The sequence below is a fragment of the Nipponia nippon genome, unplaced genomic scaffold (genome assembly GCF_047370975.1).
Source record: "Nipponia nippon isolate SJK-2023a ecotype South Korea unplaced genomic scaffold, ASM4737097v1 scaffold_28, whole genome shotgun sequence".
Taxonomy (NCBI): Eukaryota; Metazoa; Chordata; class Aves; order Pelecaniformes; family Threskiornithidae; genus Nipponia; species Nipponia nippon.
Genome location: NW_028262345.1, coordinates 104958 through 123769, shown reverse-complemented (window position 1 = coordinate 123769; position 18812 = coordinate 104958). Strand labels below are relative to the sequence as shown.

General features: G+C 47.3%; 1 protein-coding gene across 6 annotated transcripts in view; it reads left to right on the top strand.

Moving 5' to 3' along the window:
* Nucleotides 1-18812, top strand: part of PKNOX2 (PBX/knotted 1 homeobox 2) — a 101346-nt gene that overhangs the window by 39101 nt on the left and 43433 nt on the right. Inside the window, exon 1 of one of the 6 annotated variants that reach the window (XM_087763371.1) lies at nt 9819-9878. The exons of the other annotated variants lie outside the window; for them this stretch is intronic. The gene's annotated coding sequence lies outside the window, so the exon portion shown is untranslated. Of the gene's footprint in view, nt 1-9818; nt 9879-18812 lie in introns of those variants that run through there. 6 annotated transcript variants of the gene reach the window in all.

Sequence of the window (18812 nt, the reverse complement as noted above, 5' to 3'; positions counted from 1 at the left end):
TGTGAGGTGATGTGAGGTGGTGTGAGCTGGTGTGCACTGGTATGCGCTGGTGTGAGGTGGTGTGAGCTGGTGTGCACTGGTGTGAGCTGGTGTGAGCTGGTGTGAGGTGATGTGAGGTGGTGTGAGCTGGTGTGTGCTGGTGTGCGCTGGTGTGAGCTGGTGTGAGCTGGTGTGCGCTGGTGTGAGGTGGTGTGCACTGGTGTGCGCTGGCATGCGCTGGTGTGAGCTGGTGTGAGCTGGCGTGCGCTGGTGTGAGGTGGTGTGAGGTGGTGTGAGGTGGTGTGCGCTGGTGTGCACTGGTATGCGCTGGTGTGAGGTGGTGTGAGCTGGTGTGCGCTGGTGTGAGGTGGTGTGAGGTGGTGTGCGCTGGTGTGAGGTGGTGTGAGCTGGTGTGAGCTGGTGTGCGCTGGTGTGAGCTGGTGTGCGCTGGTGTGCGCTGGTGTGAGCTGGTGTGAGCTGGCGTGCGCTGGTGTGAGGTGGTGTGAGGTGGTGTGCGCTGGTGTGCGCTGGTGTGAGGTGGTGTGCGCTGGTGTGCACTGGTATGCGCTGGTGTGAGCTGGTGTGAGCTGGTGTGCGCTGGTGTGAGCTGGTGTGAGGTGGTGTGCGCTGGTGTGAGGTGGTGTGAGGTGGTGTGAGGTGGTGTGCGCTGGTGTGCACTGGTATGCGCTGGTGTGAGGTGGTGTGAGCTGGTGTGCGCTGGTGTGAGCTGGTGTGAGCTGGTGTGAGGTGATGTGCGCTGGTGTGCGCTGGTGTGCGCTGGTGTGCGCTGGTGTGAGCTGCTGTGCACTGGTGTGCGCTGGTGTGCGCTGGTGTGCGCTGGTGTGAGGTGGTGTGAGGTGGTGTGCGCTGGTGTGCGCTGGTGTGAGGTGGTGTGAGCTGGTGTGCGCTGGTGTGAGGTGGTGTGCACTGGTGTGCGCTGGCATGCGCTGGTGTGAGCTGGTGTGAGCTGGCGTGCGCTGGTGTGAGGTGGTGTGAGGTGGTGTGCGCTGGTGTGCGCTGGCGTGCGCTGGTGTGCTCTGGTGTGAGGTGGTGTGAGCTGGCGTGCGCTGGTGTGAGGTGGTGTGCGCTGGCGTGCGCTGGCGTGCGCTGGTGTGCTCTGGTGTGAGCTGGTGAGCGCTGGTGTCCTTGGATCGCTTCTGCGGAGCATCTTTGGTTTGAGGTTATCTCCCGTCCTTGGGTCAATCCTGCCCAGCAGCCCTGCCTTGGTCCTGCCCAGCACCCTTGATTTGATCCTGCCCAGCATCCTTGGTTTGATCCTGCCCAGCATCCTTGGTTTGATCCTGCCCAGCACCCTTGGTTTGATCCTGCCCAGCATCCTTGGTTTGATCCTGCCTAGCATCCTTGGTTTGATCCTGCTCAGCACCCTTGGTTTGATCCTGCTCAGCACTCTTGGTTTGATCCTGCCCAGCAGCCCTGCCTTGGTCCTCTCCAGCATCCTTGGTTTGGTCTTGCTCAGCATCCTTGCATTGGTCCTCCCAGCACCCTTGGTTTGATCCTGCCCAGCATCCTTGGTTTGATCCTGCTCAGCATCCTTGGTTCAGTCCTGCTCAGCATCCTTGGTTTGATCCTGCCCTGCAGCCCTGCCTTGCTCCTCTCCAGCATCCTTGGTTTGGTATTGCTCAGCATCCTTGCATTGGTCCTCCCAGCATCCTTGGGTTGATCCTGCCCAGCATCCTTGGTTTGATCCTGCCCAGCATCCTTGGGTTGATCCTGCCCAGCACCCTTGGTTTGATCCTGCCCACCAGCCCTGCCTTGGTCCTCTCCAGCATCTTTGGTTTGGTCTTGCTCAGCATCCTTGCATTGGTCCTTCCAGCACCCTTGGTTCGATCCTGCCCAGCATCCTTGGTTTGATCCTGCCCAGCATCCTTGGTTTGATCCTGCCCAGCATCCTTGGTTTGGTCTTGCTCAGCATCCTTGGTTTGATCCTGCCCAGCACCCTTGGTTTGATCCTGCCCAGCAGCCCTGCCTTGGTCCTCTCCAGCATCTTTGGTTTGGTCTTGCTCAGCATCCTTGCATTGGTCCTCCCAGCATCCTTGGTTTGATCCTGCCCAGCACCCTTGGTTTGATCCTGCCCACCAGCCCTGCCTTGGTTCTCTCCAGCATCTTTGGTTTGGTCTTGCTCAGCATCCTTGGTTTGATCCTGGCCAGCACCCTTGGTTTGATCCTGCCCAGCAGCCCTGCCTTGGTCCTCTCCAGCATCCTTGGTTTGGTCTTGCTCAGCATCCTTGCATTGGTCCTCCCAGCACCCTTGGTTCGATCCTGCCCAGCATCCTTGATTTAATCCAAGCCCAGCCCCATCCTTGGATTTTAAACCTTGCTTTGCTCCGCACCAGCATCCCGCCAGCATCCTCGCTTTTAATTAACACAATTTCCAGCTTCTACCTGTCAAAATACAGCCCTACAAACACCTTCCCGACGGCTGCGGTGGGGCCGGGGCGCCCCAGCCCGCCGCCTCCTCCGCGCAGCTCTCGCGCAAACCGAGTCCTTGCAAAAACCCTTCCCAAATCCGCCGCGGCCGGGCATTTTGGCTCGTTTCGGGTTGGATCTTTTAGCTTTCGCTGATGGAAAAATGAAGCGGAGGGGCTTGCGCTTCAGAAGAAACTCAATCTGTAGCTGGAGTTTCTCCAGCGTCGGGTAAAGAGCGGAATTTAGGCATTTTTATTGCCCGCTCCTGTTTTTTTGCAGCTGTTTTTCACGGCGGATCGTCCCGGATCGTGCCAGAGCTGCGCCGTTTATTAATTCCCTGAAAATTCCAGCTAATCGTGGCTAAAATAGCCTTTTTCTCGCTGGTTTGGGGATGCTCGGGGCTTCGGCGCGGGGATGCGCGCCCCTCTCCGCTCCCGCCGCCCTCGGAAGCTGCGGCAGCCGCTCGCGTCCTCCGGTTTTAAAGATCGTGCAAACCTTGCAAGCGCATTCTTCATTACGCTTCCGTAATAATTTTCATTTTACTCCGATTAAACCATCCCAGACGTTGCCTCGGAGCTGAAATTCCTGAACTTGGAGGTGGGGGCGGGGGGGAACGACTCACATCTGGGCTTGTTCTGCAGATGTTTGCTCCGAAAGGTGCAGACATGAAAGCCCGCCGGCGAAATGATTTTGCCCCGGGATGGGTTTGCGCAGGGCGGCGGCGGCGGGATGGGAACGGCTTCGGCGCAAAGAGGAACCCGGCGACTTATTTCATCCGATGCAGGAGGCGGTTGCGAAAAGACCTCGTCTCGGCTTGGCTTTTTTTTGGGGAAAAAAGTAATTTTCACCTTCGAAAAAAGAATAATTAAAAAAAAAAAAAAGCACAGGAGGGATCAGCACAGGTAACCTGGCAAGCCAAAAACCTGGATTTCCGCGATCAAACCCTATTTTGCACTTTTTTCTCCCGGCATTGGAGCGAAAAAACCATCCCAGACATCTAGGAGCATCACTCGCAGGAGTTCAGCATGCAAAACCCATCTCTATTTTGCTACGAGGACTCCTGTGCATATGCATGCATTTGCACGTTTGCATGTGCGTGATTGCACGTGCGTGGCTGCACCTGCATTTGCACGTTGGCATGTGCATTTGTATAGGTGCATGCGCATGCTTGTGTGTGCATCTGCCTGTTTGCATGCGCGTTTGCATGTGCACATTCACATGTCCGTGCTTGCATGCGCGTTTGCATGTTTGCACGTGTCTATGCATGCTTGCATTTGCATGTGCAGGTTCATGTTCACGTGGGCATTTGCATGTTTGCACATGCATTTGAATCTGCATGTTTGCTTGTGCATGTAGATTTGCAAGTTTGCATGTATGTTTGCAAGTTTGCATGTAGATTTGCAAATTTGCATGTGCGTTTGCATGTAGACTTGCAAGTTTGCATGTGCGTTTGCAAGTTTGCATGTGCGTTTGCAAGTTTGCATGTGCGTTTGCATGTAGATTTGCAAGTTTGCATGTACATTTGCAAGTTTGCATGTGCGTTTGCATGTAGATTTGGAAGTTTGCATGTACGTTTGCAAGTTTGCATGTAGATTTGCAAGTTTGCATGTGCGTTTGCATGTAGATTTGCAAGTTTGCATGTATGTTTGCAAGTTTCCATGTAGATTTGCAAGTTTGCATGTATGTTTGCAAGTTTGCATGTGCGTTTGCATGTAGATTTGCAAGTTTGCATGTACATTTGCAAGTTTGCATGTACGTTTGCATGTAGATTTGCAAGTTTGCATGTGCGTTTGCATATAGATTTGCAAGTTTGCATGTATGTTTGCATGTACATTTTGAAGTTTGCATGTTCGTTTGCAAGTTTGCATGTACGCTTGCAAGTTTGCATGTGCATTTGCATGCTTGCACATGCACACACCTACGTATTTGCACGCGTGCAAACGCGTGCATATGCCCAGAAGTCCTTGTAGCAAAATCTCTCCTGATTTACACGCCGGCGATAACTTTCTTGTCTTCCCATTATCTCTAACCCATCTACTGCAGGAAGTTTAATTTCTTCTCGCTAGTAATCACCATTAAATAGAAATTGTCTTTTTCTGGGTAAACACCTCATTAGCGAAGCCGGTTTCTGCAGAGTCCAGATTTCATTTTTATGAAAATGAAACATTTTTCGGCTCCTTACTGTGTCCGGAGATGAAGAGGATAATTTGAACCCGTTGGGTTGGCCGCAGATAATTGCGGCGGCGTTTGATTGGGGCGATGAGGGAAATCGCCTTTTTTTTTTTTTTTTTAACGCAGAAGACTTTGCATTTTTCCCCCTTTTTTTGCCCAGGTGGAGTCGTGCTTTTCCTACGTTCTCCATCCTAATTTTTATATCCTCAAATATCCAAATTCCAATCTCCTAAAAGAGCCAAATATCCTAAAATAGCCCCAAATCCTAAGATTTTCCTCTTGATTGGCTTGGGTTTGGGGCTCCTTTTCGCCAGGACGGGGGTCGAGAAGGGAAAATCTCCTTTTTTTTGCCCCCGTCGCTGGGAAAAGAGCTTTTCCCTCCCCAAATACCCAAGAAAAACGACGACGCTCACGTATATAAAAAATGCATACGTAAGGGAGATGTAAATACGTATAGATGATATCTAAAAATATATATTAAGACCTAAAACGGATGATATATTCTGCATTATTCCCACGATATTATATATATTCCCATATAATATATTCTCTATTATTCCCGCTATATTTTATATATATTCCTGTATAATATATTCTCTATTATTCCCACTATATATGTTCCCATATATTCTGTATTATTCCCACTATATGTTCCCATATATGTTCCCATATATTCCCACTATATGTTCCCATATATTTGTATTATTCCCACGATATTATATATATTCCCATATAATATATTCTATATTATTCCCACTATATTATGTATATTCCCATATGATATATTCTGTATTATTCCCACTATATCATATATATTCCTATATAATATATTCTGTATTATTGCCACTATATTATGTATATTCCCATATGTTATATTCTGTATTATTCCCACTATATCATATATATTCCCATATAATATATTCTATATTATTCCCACTATATTATATATGTTCCCATATAATATATTTGTATTATTCCCACTATATCATATATATTCCCATATAGCATATTCTGTATTATTCCCACTATATTATATATATTCCCCTATAATATATTCTGTATTATTCCCATTGTAGTCTATATATTCCCATATATGGGAATAACATAGATTATTTATTGCTCCATATCTATCATACGAGATGATATCATATCCCCATACCTATCACATATAGCTCATCATATATGGGAATAATGGATACTATATATTGGAATAATGCATATTATGTTATATATTCTTCCCGTCATATAAGAGATATCCGTATATGGGAATAATAGGGAATAAATAACTTAGTGTTCCCATAGATGTCATAATACATCGCATAGCCTATATAATATATGGGATTAATAGAAAATATATGAAGATATGTATAGATATATAGAGAATATAGGGTTTTTTTTGCTTTTCCTTGCCCTTTTTTTGCTTTTCCTTGCCTTTTTGCTTCCCTTTTTTTGCTTTTCCTTGCCCTTTTTTTGCCTTTTTTGCTTTTCCTTGCCCTTTTTTCCTTTTCCTTGCCTTTTTGCTTGCCTTTTTTTTGCTTTTCCTTGCCTATTTTTGCCTTTTCTTGCTTCTTTTGCTTTTCCTTGCCTTTTTGCTTGCCCTTTTTTTGCTTTTCCTTCCCTGTTTTTGCTTTTCCTTGCCTTGTTTTTGCCTTTTCTTGCCTTTTTTGCTTTTCCTTGCCCTTTTTTCCTTTTCCTTGCCTTTTTGCTTGCCTTTTTTTTTTGCTTTTCCTTGCCTATTTTTACCTTTTCTTGCTTCTTTTGCTTTTCCTTGCCTTTTTTTTGCTTTTCCTTGCCTTTTTGCTTGCCCTTTTTTTGGTTTTCCTTCCCTTTTTTTGGTTTTCCTTCCCTTTTTTTGGTTTTCCTTCCCTTTTTTTGGTTTTCCTTCCCTTTTTTTGCTTTTCCTTCCCTTTTTTTGCTTTTCCTTCCCTTTTTTTTGCTTTCCCTTCCCTTTTTTTGCTTTTCCTTCCCCTTTTTTGCTTTTCCTTCCCTTTTTTTGCTTTTCCTTCCCTTTTTTTGCTTTCCCTTCCCTTTTTTTGCTTTCCCTTCCCTTTTTTTGCTTGCTTTTCTTTTGCTTTTCCTTGCTTTTTCTTTTCGCAGAGGCGTGCAAGCGGCCAAACCCCCTCTTCCCAGCTAGGAATTTGGGGTGAAAAACGCCCTTTTTGGGGCACAGAGGCTCGTTTCTCCCCCAAATCAGGGTTGTTTTTTTTTTTTATATTGCTGCAAAAGCAAAGCATCACCTGGGTAAGTGAATTCCCGCGCTTGCTTCTGCGCCCGGCGGAGCGCCCCACCGCCCAAATGCCCCAAACCAGAGCTTTTTCTCCTCAAAATGCAGCTGGTTGCTCTCGAGAAATGAAATTACGCAGAACTCCCCTATTTTGAGCAAAAAGCAAGTGAAAATAGTAATTTGTGGGAACAACGGGGCGCCGCGTTGTCTCTGTCACCTGGAGTTTTGCAGCCAGGATTGGGGGGGGGTGTTTCAAAAGCATCGGCCTGAATTTTGCAGGAAACTTAACCCGTGTTGTGCAGATGGTGGATGTGATTCAGCGCTTCCAGCGCAAGCGTCAGGAGCGATGCAAAGTTGCAAAGGTCCAGGCAAAGTTGCAAACACAAAAAAGGCAAACGGGCGTTGCATTGCAAAGTTGAAAAAGCAAGCAAATGGGCATTGCGTTGCAAAGTGGCAAAAGAATGCAACTGCACATTGCACTGGAAAGCTGCAAAAGTGCAAGCGTGCAGTGCATGGCAGAGTTGCCAAAACATGCAAGCCCAGTGCTTTGCAAAACCTGCAAGCGCATTGCATTGGGAAAACTGCAAACGCATTGCGTAGCATCACAAAAACTGCAGACAGCATTGCAAAACCCGCAAACACATTGAATTGCAAAACCTGCAAATGCACGGCATTGCATTGCATTGCAAAACCTGTAAACGCATTGCAAAACCTGCAAGCACGTTGCATTGCAAAACCTGCAAACGTGTTGCATTGCAAAACCTGCAAGCACGTTGCATTGCAAAACCTGCAAGCACGTTGCCTTGCAAAACCTGCAAATGTGTTGCATTGCAAAACCTGCAAGCATGTTGCATTGCAAAGCCAACAAACATGTTGCGTTGCATTGCATTGCATTGCAGAAACCTCAAACGCATTGCATTGCAAAACCTGCAGGCACATTGCGTTGCATTGCATCGCATCGCATCGCAAAATCTGCAAACGCAGTGGGTTGCGTTACAGTGCATTGCAAAACCTGCAAACAAACGCCTTGCATTGCAAACCCTGCAGGCACGCTGCCCCGCAAAACCTTCAAACTTGCAGAGTTCCTCAGGTGCCAGCGTAGAGTCGATTTATTGCCGTCGCCAACAAATTAGTTCCAGTAACTCCGTGTTTTTCTGAGGCGGGGAATGAATTCCCTCTTCTGTTTCGCCTTTGGAAACTCGAGTTTAATGATGGGAATCTTGCTTTGCAGAGGATTACCCCTGCCCCCCTTTTAATTCATAATCCTTTTATTACCATTTAGCGTTTCTTACGTGCCCTGCTGCCTGTCCCCTCGCTTACCGTCCCCAATTTGGTGCTTATTACGAAGTCAAAAATGATTTCTTTTCCTTTGAGCGGGGGTTTTTCCCTCCTTGGGCTCAGCCCTTTTGCAGACCCCGACTCCAAAAGTTGCTTGAAGCCCGTTCGAAGCTATCGATGCCGCCGGAAAAGGGGACGCTCTGGCCGAGCATCCTTAGCGCTGAGGCCTTATCGTTATAATTTAATATTTATTAAGTGATGGCGGTGTATTTTGAGCAAATAAAATGAAGCCCGGTGAACAGTTTTTCTGGACGAGACGCAAAAATTCGGATTCTAGCTGTTAGACCTGGCTGCGCCGGGACGCATCCGTGGGGCCGAGGCCGAGCGATGGCTCCGAGGCCGGATGGCGATTCCGCAAGCCGGGATTCATCCTTATTTTTCATATTACAAACTTCTTTCTAAATATCTTTTGGGTTGCATCCAGCTGCGGGAAAACATCTGTACAGATGTTAAATCCCCCTTGGGTTGCTTCAAATTCACATTTTTGCTCCCAAAAGCCCCGAACCCAGCGAAACGCGGATGCAAAAACGGGGGTTTAAGGACCGAAATTAGGGCGAGGTTTAAATCCGGGATTTGCAAACTTCGGAATTTCTGTTCCCATGGCAACCAGTATTTTTATCCTCTTGGTTTGGCGCCTGGCGAGATGGAGCCGTCGGGAAAATATCTTCCCTCCCGAGACCCGCGAAGGTGTTGGGGTCGGGTCAGAAGGAAAATAAAAATACATCCCCGCCGATAAAAAAAATTAAAATGCGGGAATTTGGATGATTTCCCTCTCGCAACGAGTGAAAAAAGGGGGATTTTGGGGATGCTGCGACCCGCTGGGCCGCGGGTCCTTGGGCCGCTTTCTAAAAGACACCAAAAAACCCCCAAACCAAATAAAAACCGGCTCATTCGTGCTGGAAAAATCTCATTTTTTTCCTTTTCCGTAGCGGTTTTAAACGCTCCCGTTTGCGATGGGCTGAGTTGGAACTCAAGAAACTCGAGAAAGTAAGGAAAAATATCCCGAATTTTCAATGGAATAAAATTATCCGGACCCAAACCGGCCTTTATCTGCAGAAAATTATTTATATCGAGCTGCTTTTACGCCGCCAAATCTTGTATGACCCGGGGTTTCTCACCGTCATGATATATATTATTTTTTTAACGATTTCTCTGATTTTTTCAGAGTTCAGGTCTGAAATTTTCTTGTAATTCTGTTGGTTTCCGTTAGAGACAAGCTCCTTGCTTGGAATTCCCTAAAAATCAGTGAAAATCGAAAAAAATAGAGGATTTTCAGAATTTTACGGTAGGAACCGATGCCCGCCGGTCGCGTTTGCGGGGCGAGATGGGGAAGGAGACCAAAATAAGAGATTTTAAGGTGAAAAAGACCTTAAAACGATGGCGTTTTGCTCCTAAACCCCCAAAACGAGGGGATTTTCACTCAAAAGTGATGCCGGGAATTTAGGCAAAAGCTAAATTGGCTTGAGGTTACCACGCTCTCCCTCTAATATTCAAACCTTATATATATAAATTAATTTTTTATATGATTTTTTTCCATGGTGGGCGGGTTTTAGCCTCAACCGGCTTCTGGCCGTGGGTGAAAACCCCGAATTAAGGAAAAATTAAAGATTATTGTGCCGTATTTTTGTCTCTCGTCTGCCTCAAATAACGCTGTTGGCATAGAAACAGCCTTTTGCGGAAAGGTCACCTGCAAGGAGGGTGGTTTAGGTGTAATTCAAGGAGATTACGGGGGATTAAGGTACGCTTATATATATATTTTTTATATAGAGCGTGCGGATATAGCTTTTTATATAGCGCGTTGCATCCTAGCGTACATATATATATGTATATACGCTCACGTGCGCATGCATACCCATATATATGTATTTATATATATATTTTTTTAAAGGAAATATGATAAAGGAGCAATAACCAGGAAGGTTTGCTAAATTAAAAAGTCTATGATAAAGGTTGTATTTTTTTTCCCCTCCCCCCCCTGTGTTTTTTTCCCTCCTCCCCGCCGCGTGCAACGGGGCGATATCGGAACGCCGCGCTTCTCCTCCGTGTTTTTTTCGCTTGGCTTTAATTAAACCTCAGGCAGGGCTGGGAAAAAATGTGGCGAGACGAGATAATTGCGCTTATTCCCCGCGCGGGGCTGTAGCCCGGGCTCAAAAAAAAACCCAGAAAAAAGAGAAATTTGGGGGAGAAGCAAAGGTGATGGAGGGCGGCTGAGCCCGGTTGAGGATGCTGGAGCTTCGGGATGAAAAATTTGCTTTACAGCCTGGCGCCAGCTCCAAAAATGCCGGTTTTCATCCCGTTTTGCAACGCTGCGTTTTTACCCCCTGAACCAGAAAAATCAGTGAAACTTTTATTTTTTTGTACTGCGACCGGCTTGGATTCCTTTGCTTTTATTTTTTTTTTTATTTTATTTTTTTAATTTTGGCAACGCACGGCCGAGGCAGGGATTTAAAAGGTGAGATCATTGGAAAATTATATTTATATTGGATTAAAAAACCCACCCCATGCACGTGGTCCTTGCAGCCGGCGCGAGCGCGGGAAAAAACTCCACACTGATGGGGGTGAGGCGGTGTCGTTATTCAAAATAAAGTGAAAATCCCCCCAAAATCAAATCTCGCCTCTTCCAGAGGAGAAAAAACATCTTTTTTTCCCGGCTTTTCCCCCGCTATTAAGGAAAATCGACGCATTGGAAATGGTGGAAGGGGCTTCCCGCACCCTGATTTTATCCTGTTGGGATATAACAGGGAAAAGCTGTGGAAATATGGGAATCACTGGCAAAAAAAGGGTTCGGAGAGCCCGCAATAACAAAAATCCCTGTTTCTCTTCTCTTCCCGTGGAGCTAGAACAGCCTGTGGTAGCAAACATTTGGTTCAGATTACTTTTTGGTGATTACAGCTTGTCAGAAAATATTGTTTGCATCCTGGAGGAAATATTATATTTTCACTTTGTTTTCATTCCAAGAAGTCAAAATATTGATTTTTTTTTTTTTATATATTTTCTTTTTTTTTTTTTCACGGTAAAATTCCAAAAGCGTTTGCTGTTTGGACACATGGAAGCAAAAAACTATCGGCTCCGTCTGCAGACATGAAATGTTTTGACATTTTAAAATGTTAGTTTCCAATTGACATTTCGACTTAAAATAGCATTAAAATGGCACCGCGTGAAGCTGTTGATTCAAACCAAAAATTAAATTTCATTGAGGCGTTTCAAAACTTAATGTTTTCCTCTGTTCTGAGCTAATGCTTTGGAAAAAGGAGCATTTATTGCTGAAGAAATCAAATATTTCCCTCCGCCCGGTTTTGGTATTAAATAGTCCTGACCCACTTGACGGCGGGATGGTGGTCACCATGCTGGACCCCCTCTGGCTGCCAACTTTGGTGGAGATGAGACAGTGAAGAAGGTTTTTTTTTTTCCGTCTAACTGCAATATTGGATAAATCACTGCATATTCCTCCACAAAAACATAAAAATCCCTAAATAAGTCACATCAACGGAAAAAAAAAAAACCCAAACTTGTCTTTATTCCCATGTTGGTTGATGGCCAACGGCGTTGGAGGTGGGATGCGCCTATTCAGCGGGGAGCAGCTGTGTAGGAGATCAGCCAATAATATCGCAACGGAGAGGCGGAAAGCTACAGCGACCCTCAAAATCGCTTTTACTCTTATTTATCCCAGTCCTTGCAGCTCCCGTTTCATGGGAAATAAAATGGGGACCAACATCAGGCACTGATAAACCAGCCATGTCCAGTAAGTTGGTCGTGTGGCGTGTTGACGTGCATCGGTTCCCAATTAATTAATTGGCTCTCTTTCTCCTTTGGTTTTGGTTATTTTTTTTTGGTAGGTTATGATTTTGGGTGGGTTTGGGGCATCTTAGGGGTTCCTTGGGGGAAAGCAGCCATCGGGAGGGGGAAAGGCAGGGAGGGATTTGCAAGTTGCGGTGATTTGGCTCTTTTCTCTGGTGCTGATGGCGGCCTTGAGGCAAGGCGCTCCCTTTTCACTCGTCATGGTTGGAAGTGGTGGGGAAGGGTCTTCTCATGGGTTGATGTGGTTTTGGTTGGAGACACGGCATTTCTGAATGCCCAAAAGGTGATGAGCACCTGCAGCTGGAGAAGCTGGAAGAAGGTTTTGCTTGTTCTCGTGGTTTTTCTTCCATCACCCCAACAAAGACAGACAGAAAACTCCTTTTTTAGGGTTTGGTTTTGGGTCCTCCAGCATCTCTTGAGTGGAAATCCTCACTTTTTTCCCTGAGAAGGGCTCATGTTTGCCCTTTGGCTTCTCATAGATGGCTCCTCTTGGAATAGACCTCGCAGCCTCTTTCCACAAGTTAGAAATATTTAACAAAGAGGCGATTTAAGCTTTGGGAAAATTTCCGTATGAAAAATTGCCATTTCCACTGGGTCACTCAAGTGCTCTTCAGAAAGATCTTTGTGAGTTTGACCAGAATTGATGGCCAAGCCTACAACAGCAGAGTGCTGTTTCTAGCCCAGATTGCCAAATGAGGTTATAAATAGTCTCTTTCTGGGGATTTCTTGCAATGTCTGAAGTCACTTTATAGCGGTGTTTGATTTTTATGGCAGTCTTCAAGCAGTTGGCTTGAGTCCTGCTTCTACGTAGTGAAGTCATCAACGCAGGGTTGGCTCTTCTCTGAAGGGTCAACGCGTTGCTCGTTGCCGTTGTAGTCGTCGGGACAGGGTTGGCTCTTCTCTGAAGGGCCAACGCGTTGCTCGTTGCTGTTGTAGTCATCGGGACGAGGTTGGCTCTTCTCTGAAGGGCCAACGCGTTGCTTGTTGCCGTTGTAGTCGTCGGGACGAGGTTGGCTCTTCTCTGAAGGGTCAGCGCGTTGCTCGTTGCCGTTGTAGTTGTCGGGACAGGGTTGGCTCTTCTCTGAAGGGTCAGCGCGTTGCTCGTTGCCGTTGTAGTCGTCGGGACGAGGTTGGCTCTTCTCTGAAGGGTCAGCGCGTTGCTCGTTGCCGTTGTTTAATAACTGCTCAAATAAATCCGTGTCAGTAAATGGTTCATCACCATGGTTTGTTGGGGAAGGAGAACATGCATTTTCAAGATCTTTCCAGAATTTTCCTTTTTCTCGCTTGGAATTTGACTAAAAATAGGGAAGTTCTCAACTTCCATGGAAATGAAAGAACTGGAAGACGATGATCTGGGAACATCCGAATATTGAATTTCTGGACATGAACTTCATGGCTTCATTCATTTTCTTTGAATATTAATAACTAACAAGCATGGATCAACACTAATTAACAGGTCAACGGTGCGGGTTAATGCCACACCAATGCTCCACGGGGTCCACGCTTACTCTCGACTTCATTTTGCTGGAAAAGTTCCTGAGAATACACATCTTTCCCCAAGAAATGTCGCATTTCCTGGAACTGCATTTTTAATGGGAGACCTCCGTGATTTTTTTTCGATGCACGCCAAGCGCAGACATTGGTAATAACACCTTGTACCGAGGCGCGCGGAGCACTCGCAGCTCAAATCTATCACAGCCTTACTGCAGGCTGTTAATAGTTTATTAACTCCATTTAAGCTCTGCCTAAAAGCTCCCGGTGTGCCAAGTGTCTCTGCGTAGAAATTATTAAGAAAAGAGGTTTTTAATCGAATTACAGAGCGACGCCGGGGCACGTTTACAACCCGCGCCGTGCCCTGCGTAGCCACGTTCCTGCAAATATTCATGCGCGCATTGATCTGCAAGATAATATTGGTGAATTCTGGGGGATGTGCTCCCTCTTTCCATATGGATCGAAGCATTGCTGGAAAAAAAAATTGCTTTTCAGGAGCTCATTTCAAGCGGCATTTCTTGCTGAGCCAACCCAAAGCCTGAGGTTTTGCATGAACGGACTGAAGTTTGCAGGGATGAATATTTGAAGCCGATCGTCTCAGAGTAACTCAGGTAAGGGAAAAGCCCCGAGTTGTAGAAATCCATTGCCATAACAAGAGAAGAAGAGTTTTTCCAGCCTTCTCCTACCTACGGGGCAACTCAAAGTTTGGGGAAGGGCTTACGGCTGGTGAAAAATTCCCTGCTGCTGGAAGATTTATGCCCCAGCAATGGGGACTTAAACAATTTATATTTATTTTTATTGCTGATACACGCCAAGGGGGGATCCCATCATTTGATCTCAAGCGCTCCCTTCCTGCCAAACACAGAAAAAATCATTTTTTATTTCATTTTCTTCCCTTCTTCACTTTGCTGTGATGTTGCTTTATCTCCCGTCGGTCCCCGGGTATCGAGAGTCAAGCCGGGACATTAATATTGATGCGGATCTCGGTTGTTAGGAGCTGCATTTCCGAGCGTGCCAGCAGCATATAAATACTATTAGCGGGTAATTAGTGAGCATCAAGCTGAGTTTGGATTGAGCAGGGCTTGGTGTCCTACTTTTGGGTTTTGGGGTTTTTTTTTTTTCACTGGGTTGTTGGGGTTTTGCCCTGAGTAGGAGGCGGAAAAATGGAAATCCCAGCTCGGGAGCACCTGGATGCTCAGTGAAACAGAAAGAAGCAAAACAGAGAGGAAAAAGTGGAAGAAAAAAAAGATCTTTCAGGGTTTTTCCTTTTGAGAACCTCCCGTATTTGAAATGCAAACTCACTTCTGAGTTTCTTATTCATTTTTCACCGGTTTTTGTTGGTGGCTTCTCTCCCTTCTTGCCGTGGAGGGGTTTCTTGGTTTGCGATTTCGCTTCCCGTACCCCGCTTTAATTTTGCTCCTCCGGTCCTATAGAAGTTTCGCAAAGCTTCAGTGTTGCCAAAGGGCAAAGGCAACTGGGTTGCTCTGGTTGGAAGCCCCTGAAAAACGGGTGCTCCTTGCGTTTCCTCCATCTCCAGCCCTTTTCTGAATGGGGAAACCCCTTTTATTTTATCCTCTCCCCCATTCCCTTCTCCCCAGTAAATCCAAGAAGGGTTTTCCCATCCAAACGGAGACCAGGATCGTGGCTTTGTCACCAGATCTTTCCCTTTACCCCATCGCGGGGCTTCGGTTGAAATACCGTGTGAATAATTTAGGGGCGATTTGCATCTTTTATACCTCTGAACTTCCACTAAAAGGGGTTTTGAGACGCTGCTGCCTGCAAAATAGCATCTGAAGGTGAAAAAGCCCTCAATTTTGCATGAGCTAAAAGGGACGTGGATGGGGAGCAGGGCTTTGCCAGGGAAACCTCGGAATGTGGGGAGGTTTCACGCATTAATTTCATGTGTTAACATTGGAGAAAGGGTGTTTGCGACCCCTGGAAGCAGTAGGAAAGTGGGGAGATTTGGGGTTTGTGGGGAGCCATCAGGGAAATCACTGGGGTGTGCTGCAGCTGGGGGAAATCATTGCGGTTCGCTGCAGCTGGGGGTAAATCACAGCGGCTCACTGCTTTTGGGGGTAAACCATCGCATCTCACGGCTTTTGGGGGGGTAAAGCATTGCATCTCGCCGCATCTGGGGGTAAATCACTGCAGCTCACTGTATTTGGGGGGTGAATCACTGCATCTGGCCGCCCCCAGGGGTGCAACCCCAACTTCTTGCCCTGCTCCGAGCCCTCCCTGCGTTACCGTCCCCTTTTCTTTTTTAATCGCAGCTCCGTCGCTGGGTTTCTCTCACCGTGGGGGTGTATTGGGTCAAATCTTCCCGTTTTCAGGCCTCTTCATCGCTTGAGGTTTTTAATAGGTTTGCTGGGAGGCGGCGCGGCCTCGTTAGTGGCACGCTAACGGGAGCGCACCCGCATTCCCTTGCTTTTGGATGCTCGTGGAGAGCTTTTCCTTTCAGGGGCCGGCTGCATCCCGGGGCTGCGCAAAGCAGCAACATGTGGGCTTTGGCAGGGCGTCCGCGTCAAGCTTCTGGAAAAGATTTTAAATTCCCGACTAATTTCTTTTCCGCGAAACAAATGAATCTTCAGAAGGGCCTTTCCTCGCAGCTGCTAAGCCATTTAATTTATCTGAGTCATTTACAATTTGTGATGGGACTGTTAATAGCCTGATACGGGGATCAACATCACTCAGACGTGGGGGTTGGTTTCCTTTTTTTTTTTTTTTTCCTTCTTTTTTGGCCTTTTGGGTTTTAATTTCTTGCTGGATTTGCCCCCAGAGGCACAAAGCTGTGTTTGGAAAACGTCAGCTCCATCTCCCCAGCCCCTTTGTCATGCTGGGGCAGCTCGGGCTGAAAGCGCAAACCGCAGCCCACCCATGGGGACGTGCCGCTCTGCTACTACTTAACTGCTTCAAAGTACCTGTCTGTGATATGAAACATGCCGTAAAATGAATATATTCCAGATGTCCCTGCAAATTCCCCTCAGCTCCGCCATTCACCTGAAGGTGGCCGAAGCGGCGAGGCTCCTCGGTCCCCGCCACCTCGCTCGCTGCCCGAAGGAGCGGGATGGGGTTGCAGTTTAGGGGGGTGGCCATCACTGGACCAGGGTGATGCCCCCAGGTCCCTCCCAGGGTGAGGGGTGCAGCCGGTGAGGTTCCAGGGGGTGATCGCCCTCCTTGGGATTGGGGAAGGGTCTCCATCCTTGGGTTTTGGGGGACTCTTCATCCTTGTGGTTGGATGGGATCTCTCTCCTTGGAAGGTCTCCATTCTTAGGTTGGGGCATCTCCATCCTTGGAGTTGGGGGAATCTCCATCCTCGGGGTTGTGAGGGTCCTTGGGTTTTGGGGATCCACATCCTCAGGGCTGGGGGGATCCCTGTACTTGGGGTTAGGAGGATCTCCGTCCTTGAGGTCTGGGGGTCTCCATCCTTGGAGTCTGGGGATCTACATCCTCAGGGTTGGGGGAATCCCCATACCTGGGGCTAGGAGGATCTCCATCCTCAAGGTTTGGGGGGGATCTCCATCCTCAGGTTTTGGAGTTCTCCATCTTTGGGGTTGGGGGATCCCCATCCTTGAGGTTGGGGGGATTCCTGTCGGTGGAGTTTGGAGAATCTCCATCCTTGGGGTTAGGAGGATCTCCATCCTTGTGAACATCCTTGTGTTTCTCCATCTCTCATCATTGAGGCTTGGGAATCTTCCCCTTCAGAATTGGGGGGTTCTCCATCTTTGGGTTATGAGGACTCCTTGGAGTCGGGGGGGAATCTTCATCCTTGGGGTTGGCAGGTCTCCATCCTTGGGGATGGAGGCTCTCCATCCTTGACGATTCTCCATCCTTAGGGTTGGTGGATCTCCATCCTTGGGGATGGAGGCTCTCCATCCTTGACGATTCTCCATCCTTAGGGTTGGTGGATCTCCATCCTTGGGGATGGGGGCTCTCCATCCTTGACGGTTCTCCATCCTTAGGGTTGGTGGATCTCCATCCTTGGGGATGGGGGCTCTCCATCCTTGACGGTTCTCCATCCTTAGGGTTGGTGGATCTCCATCTTGAAGGTTCTCCATCCTCAGGGTTGGGGGATCTCCACCAGTGGAGAATCTCCATCCATGGAGGGAGGACCTCCGTCCTCCATCCTGGATGGAGCCAGGACCCACAACCTTCAGGTTCCTACCTTCCAGCCAGCTCAGCAGCCATGACCTTAATTTATTTAAAAGCTCCACAGAAAACACATGGTGGGGGAGCGTGTTTGGTGTCAAATGGGGTATTTCCAGGAGACACAGGCAACAATTTCTTGGGTCCCCTCCATATGAGGTCCTGGTTGGCTGGGAGGACCATAGAAAAGCTGGAATAACGGCGGTGGAGAAGGCGATGAAGTAGGTACAAAAGCTAAAATTACTATTCATCGCTAATATGTTGCATGGCACTAATTAATTTTTAAACAGCCTCACTGGGGACCTCATTGCTAAAACATGATGTTTTCTCCTCCGGCACCATAACTGTTAACTCAAAACAAAGCAGAAGAAAGCCAGAAAGGATGAGGAACCGCAACGTCCGTCAGACGGCATTCGAGCCGCCTGCTTGGAGGGGATTTCTCTGATGGCCAAATCCTGCCGCGGTGCCTGGGGGGGGGGATGCTCTGCGCTCTCTTACACCCCTCTAAGGGGATTTTTTTGGGGGTGGGGAGTCAAATCCAGCTTCCCCGGCACGCAGAAATGTCGCCTGAGCTGCGGGCACGCTGGGAGCAAAGGGAAAAGCTATTTTCGGCTCTGCTCTCACCTGTCTCACTTTACCCGAGCGTGGCTTTCCTGAATATTTTTAGCCGTGTTTTATTACCGGTCTCGCAAGCCCCAAACTGAGGGCGATTATTACCATTGCACTCACTCATACGTAAGTTATTTAATTCAGGCTTTGGGAGCGCTAAGACCCGACTTTCCTGAACGTTTTCATTGTCGCTGACATCTAGATCAACACCCAAATATATTTATTCGACGTTTCGTGTCACGCGATATATGGAGTATCGAGCCTAAAATGGCCAGAGCTGGAAATGCTTTATTTTCCATTTATGTTTAATTATTCTTTAATTATTTGGATACTTTTCTTGCTCCAGCCTTGAGTCCACCTATTAATTCCAGCCTTTTAAGTTTCAGCTTTTCCAAAAGCAGAGGAATTTAGCAAGCTTCTGCAAAGCTATTTAAAAAAAAATGTCGGGTTCAGTGGTTTTATTTCCACCCCTCTGTTTACCTTTTTTATTTCGAAATTAGGAAATTTGGTGGATCGGGGCAAATCTTCCCTGCCGTTCTCCGGGGCTGATGGTACCGGGATCTGGCCTGAACCAGGTCGAGCATAAAAAAAAATCACAATTCCACCATTGCAATGATATTTTTGTAATTTT